The sequence below is a fragment of the Triticum urartu genome, chromosome 2 (genome assembly GCF_003073215.2).
Source record: "Triticum urartu cultivar G1812 chromosome 2, Tu2.1, whole genome shotgun sequence".
NCBI lineage: Eukaryota > Viridiplantae > Streptophyta > Magnoliopsida > Poales > Poaceae > Triticum > Triticum urartu.
The window spans coordinates 558,573,309-558,580,189 of record NC_053023.1 but is presented as its reverse complement, the minus strand read 5'-3'; positions in this window follow the sequence as shown (position 1 = coordinate 558,580,189).

The following is a 6,881-nucleotide window of genomic DNA, read 5'->3' as shown; positions in this document are numbered from 1 at the left end:
GAGCAAAACTATATAACTCAAAAGATATAAGTGAAGCACATAGAGTAATCTAATAATTTCCGAATCATGTGTGTCTCTCTCAAAAGGTGTGTACAGCAAAGATGATTGTGGTAAACTAAAAAGCAAAGACTCAAATCATACAAGACGCTCCAAGCAAAACACATATCATGTGGTGAATAAAAATATAGCTCCAAGTAAAGTTACCGATGGAAGTAGACGAAAGAGGGGATGCCTTCCGGGGCATCCCCAAGTTTGGCTTTTTGGTGTCCTTAGATTATATTGGGGGTGCCATGGGCATCCCCAAGCTTAGGCTCTTGCCACTCCTTGTTCCATAATCCATCAAATCCTTACCCAAAACTTGAAAACTTCACAACAGAAAACTTAAACTAGAAAATCTCGTGAGCTTCGTTAGCGAAAGAAAACAAAAGACCACTTCAAGGTACTGTAATGAACTCATTATTTATTTATATTGGTGTTAAAACTACTGTATTCCAACTTATATATGGTTTATAAACTATTTTACTAGCCATAGATTCATCAAAATAAGCAAACAACACATGAAAAACAGAATCTGTCAAAACAGAACAGTCTGTAGTAATCTGTAGCTAGCGCAAGATCTGGAACCCCAAAAATTGTAAAATAAATTTCTGGACGTGAGGAATTTATCTATTAATCATTTAAAAAATAATTAACTAAAATATGACTTTATAAATTATTTATTACTAAAAAGGATAAAAAATCAAGGAATAAAAATAAAATTGGGTTGCCTCCCAACAAGCGCTATTGTTTAACGCCCCTAGCTAGGCATAAAAAGCAAGGATAGATCTAGGTATTGCCATCTTTGGTAGGGAATCCATAAGTGGCTCTCATAATAGATTCATAAGGTAATTTAATTTTATTTCTAGGAAAGTGTTCCATGCCTTTCCTTAACGGAAATTGGAATCTAATATTTCCTTCCTTCATATCAATAATTGCACCAATCGTTCTAAGGAAAGGTCTACCAAGAATAATAGGACATGAAGGATTGCAATCTATGTCAAGAACAATAAAATCTACGGGCACATAGTTCCTATTTTCAACAATAAGAACATCATTAATTCTTCCCATAGGTTTCTTAATAGTGGAATCCACAAGGTGCAAATTTAAAGAGCAATCATCAAAATCACGGAAACCTAACAAATCACACAAAGTCTTTGGAATTGTGGAAACACTAGCATCCAAATCACACAAAGAATAGCATTCATGATCTTTAATTTTAATTTTAATAGTTGGTTCCCACTCATCATAAAGTTTTCTAGGGATAGAAACTTCCAACTCAAGTTTTTCTTCATAAGATTGCATCAAAGCATCAACGATATGTTTGGTAAAAGCTTTATTTTGACTATAAGCATGAGGAGAATTTAGCACAGATTGCAACAAGGAAATACAATCTATCAAAGAGCAGCTACCATAATTAAATTCCTTGAAATCCAAAATAGTAGGTTCATTAACATCTAGAGTTCTGATCTCTTCAATCCCACTTTTATCAAATTTAGCATCAAGATCTAAAAACTCCGAATTTTTGGAACGCATTCTAGGTAAAGGTGGATCATATTCAGTCCCATCATTATCAAGATTCATATTGCAAAACAAAGATTTAATAGGGGACACATCAATAACTTTTAGATCTTCATTTTTATTTTCATGGAAACTAGAAGAACACGCTCTTATAAAGGAATCTTTCTTAGCACGCATCCTAGTGGTTCTTTCTTTGCACTCATCAATGGAAATTCTCATGGCTTTGAGAGACTCATTGATATCATGCTTAGTAGGAATAGATCTAAGTTTTAAAGAATCAACATCAAGAGAAATTCTATCAACGTTCCTAGCCAACTCATCAATCTTAAGCAATTTCTCTTCAATCAAAGCATTGAAATTCTTTTGCGAAGTAATAAATTCTTTAATATTAGATTCAAAATCAGAGGGAATCTTATTAAAATTTCCATAAGAATCGTTGTAGGAATTACCATAATTATTAGAGGAATTACTAGGATAAGGCCTAGGATTAAAGTTTCCTCTATACGCGTTGTTACCAAAATTATTCCTACCAACAAAATTCACATCCATAGATTCATTATTATTCTAAATCAAAGTAGACAAAGGCATATCATTAGGATCAGAAGAAACACTTTTAGTAGCAAATAATTTCATAAGTTCATCCAACTTTCCACTCAAAACATTAATTTCTTCTATCGCATGCACTTTTTATTAGTAGATCTTTCAGTGTGCCATTGAGAATAATTAACAATAATATTATCTAGGAGTTTAGTAGCTTATCCTAAAGTGATTTCCATAAAAGTGCCTCCTGCGGCCGAATCTAAAAGATTTCTAGAAGCAAAATTCAATCCGGCATAAAAATTGTGTATAATCATCCACAAATTCAAACCATGTGTTGGGAAATTACGTATCATTAATTTCATCCTCTCCCAAGCTTGTGAAACATGTTCATGATCAAGTTGCTTAAAATTCATAATATTGTTTCTAAGAGAGATGATCTTAGCGGGAGGAAAATACTTAGATATAAAAGCATATTTGCACTTATTCCAAGAATCAATACTATTTTTAGGCAAAGACGAAAACCAAGCTTTACCACGATCTCTAAGCAAAAAAGGAAATAGCTTAAATTTAACAATATCATTGTCCACATATTTGTTCTTTTGCATATCACACAAATCAACGAAGCTATTTAGATGGGTAGCGGCATCTTCACTAGGAAGGCCGGAAAACGGATCTTTCATGACAAGATTCAACAAGGCAACATTAATTTCACAAGATTCAGCATCGGTAAGAGGAGCAATCGGAGTGCTAATAAAATCATTGTTGTTGGTATTGGTAAAGTCACACAATTTAGTGTTATCTTGAGCCATCGTGACAAGCAAGCAATCCAACACACATGCAAACAAGGAACGGGCAAAAAAGAGGTAAATAGAGAAAGAGAGGGAGGATAGAGAGAGAGGGCGAATAAAGTGACAAGGGTGAAGTGGGGGAGAGGAAAACGAGAGTCAAATGGCAAATAATGTAATGCGGGATATAAGGGTTTGTGATGGGTACTTGGTATGTTGACTTTTGCGTAGACCTCCCCGGCAACGGCGCCAGAAATCCTTCTTGCTACCTCTTGAGCACTGCGTTGGTTTTCCCTTGAAGAGGAGAGGGTGATGCAGCAAATTAGCGTAAGTATTTCCCTCAATTTTTGAGAACTAAGGTATCAATCCAGTAGGAGGCTACGCGCGAGTCCCTCGCACCTACACAAAACAAATAAATCCTCGCAACCAACGCGATAAGGGGTTGTCAATCCCTACACGGTCACTTATGAGAGTGAGATCTGATAGATATGATAAGATAATATTTTTGGTATTTTTATGATAAAGATGCAAAGTAAAATAAAAGGCAATGAAAATAACTAAGTGTTGGAAGATTAATATGATGGAGATAGACCCCGGGGCCATAGGTTTCACTAGTGGCTTCTCTCAAGAGCATAAGTATTTTACGATGGGTGGACAAATTACTGTTGAGCAATTGACAGAATTGAGCATAGTTATGAGAATATCTAGGTATGATCATGTATATAGGCATCATGTCCGAAACAAGTAGACCGACTCCTGGCTGCATCTACTACTATTACCCCACACATTGACCGCTATCCAGCATGCATCTAGAGTATTAAGTTCATAAGAACAGAGTAACGCCTTAAGCAAGATGACATGATGTAGAGGGATAAATTCATGCAATATGATAAAAACCCCATCTTGTTATCCTCGATGGCAACAATACAATACGTGCCTTGCTGCCCCTACTGTCACTAGGAAAGGACACCGCAAGATTGAACCCAAAGCTAAGCACTTCTCCCATTGCAAGGAAGGTCAATCTAGTAGGCCAAACCAAACTGATAATTCGAAGAGACTTGCAAAGATAACCAATCATACATAAAAGAATTCAGAGAAGATTCAAATATTGTTCATAGATAAACTTGATCATAAACCCATAATTCATCGGTCTCAACAAACACATCGCAAAAGAAGATTACATCGAATAGATCTCCACAAGAGAGGGGGAGAACTTTGTATTGAGATCCAAAAAGAGAGAAGAAGCCATCTAGATAATAACTATGGACCCGAAGGTCTGAGGTAAACTACTCACACTTCATCGGAGAGGCTATGGTGTTAATGTAGAAGCCCTCTGGGACCGATGCCCCCTCCGGCGGAGCTCCGGAATAGGCCCCAAGTTGGGATCTCGTAGATACATAGAGTTACGACGGTGGAATTAGGGTTTTGGCTCCGTATCTGATCGTTTAGGGGTACGTAGGTATATATAGGAGGAAGAAGTATGTCGGTGAAGCAACAGGTGGCCCACGAGGGTGGAGGGCGCGCCTTGGGGGGGTTGGCGTGCCCCCCTACCTCGTGGCCTCCCTGTTGGTTGCTTGATGTAGGGTCCAAGTCTCTTGGATCTTGTTCATTCCAAAAATCACGTTCCCGAAGGTTTCATTCCATTTGGACTCCGTTTGATATTCCTTTTCTTCGAAACCCTAAAAGAGGCAGAAAAAACAGCAATTCTGGGTTGGGCCTCCGGTTAGTAGGTTAGTCCCAAAATAATATAAAAGTGTATAATAAAGCCCAATAATGTCCAAAACAGAAGATAATATAGCATGGAGCAATCAAAGATTATAGATACGTTGGAGACGTATCAAGCGTCAGGGGGACCACGAGACAGGGGGCGCACCCAGGGGGTAGAGCGCGCCCCCACCCTCATGGACAGGTGGAGCCCCCCCTGACGTGGATTGTTCTTCCAGTATTTTTTATATATTCCAAAATTATTCTCCGTTGATTTTCAGGTCATTCCGAGAACTTTTATTTCTGCACAAAAATAACACCATGGCAATTCTGCTAAAAATAGCGTTAGTCCGGGTTAGTTCCATTCAAATCATGCAAGTTAGAGTCCAAAGCAAGGGCAAAAGTGTTTGGAAAGTAGATACGACGGAGACGTATCAGATATACGGCATGCGGTTCACTCGGATGAAATGTTTGCGTTGAGACAAGAGAACAGAAACAGTTCAACTTAACAAGATGTGTGTGATACGGGGCAAATAGGTCTGTAATCGAAAACGTGAGCGAAGACTGATAACAACACAGACGATTGCTGCTAACAAGCCGTGTGTGTTGTGAGAAAATGATTGCTGGTATACAATTGTGAGTGATTGATGAAAACATCACCGACAGGTTCCATTGTTTAGTCCATATGCGATGTGATTTTCTTTGTCCGCACAACATCTACGCTCTGCCTACAGAGCATCAACATATTTACTTAAAAGGACAACATTGCATAACCTAATTAAGCATACAATGACACAAGTGACTACACACATAGCATTTCCACACACCAAAGTAAGCAATTACATGCATACTAAACTAGGAGAAACGAGGATCTAATCATCTACTTATTGTTGCGACGACGCTTGCCATTTCTCTGCTTTCGGCTGGATCCCTAGACGTTTTGGGGAAGGAGGCACTTACTCATGTCAACGATCCTCCTATACATGTCGTAGCTCATGTACGCCTCCTTTGCCACATACACAACGTGAGCTTTGTCGAGTTTCTCCATCCAGGCTGAGTGCCAGGCACGCTTGTCCTTGTTGCACAAATCCTTCATGTCTCTGTAGTAGGAGTCGATGATGGCCTCGGCGAGGTGAACCAGTGAGTCCTTCTCATGCTCCTTGCTGCCCCAGATCTTGTATTGGCGCTGGATGTCGACAAGATTCTGGTAGGCGATGCCCGAATTCTTGAGTGCCTTTACATCGTTGGTGATGTCTGACGGTGTCCTGGACTAGCGGGTACTCACCACGTTATCTCCCAACCAGTGGGTCAGGCCGAGGACCCCCATGATGATTCACTGGCCACTTCGGGCAGCCCATGCCGAATACAAGGAGGATTCCACAAGACTTGGTGCATAAGACAAGGACTCCTCTAAGCCCTAGGCCTACGGTGCATATATAAACCGAGGCCAGGCTAGTTAATAGACAATCTCATATTCATTACTAAAATCTCGTGGTAGATACCTGTATTATGTACTATCCCATATGAATACAATCAAAAGCAGGACGTAGGGTTTTACCTCCATCAAGAGGGCCCGAACCTGGGTAAAATCCCGTGTCCATGTTACCATCGCTCCAAGACGCCTAGCTTAGGACCCCTACTACGAGATATGCCGGATATAGAACCGACATTGGTTCTTTCATTGAGAGTCTGTTGGCAGTCGCCACAGTGCGATGGGAATTCAGATCGTCTTTGGCGCGATCTACGCATCGGAGCCGAGCTTCATGGTTGATGTCGGCATCTTTGTCGCCGGCTCGACTAGTCACCTCGGCTAGACCGAGACCCGTGCTCCATGTTAGATAATCAATATCATACGGATACTTTCATCATCATCAGCTCAAATCTCAACCGAGACCATGGAAAAGTCATCCATGGAGCCTGGGGGCTCATCGTCAACATTGCCCTCGTGCGATCGCATAGTTTTTTCTGTACAACAGACTTGTTTTTGCTGCCACCGTCTCCTCGGAAGTCAATTTGACGAACCCTTTGGTGAAATTGTGCGGAATTTAGTATACAACAACCCTGTAAAATTTGGTCGCCTTCCGATGGAGGAATATCCGGCGATCTATGATATGCCGGAGGCCTGTCGAGTCTGGATGGGAATCTGGACGAGTTTAGGGCGTGGTCTCCATAGCCTAGCTCAGAGGTTATTTGGAAGATCCAATTGTCATATTCTATGAAACTTCCATATCTACCACTTGTCAAAATTTCAGCTCGATCCGACCGTTCAAACTCTGGGAACCTTCCGATTAGTGC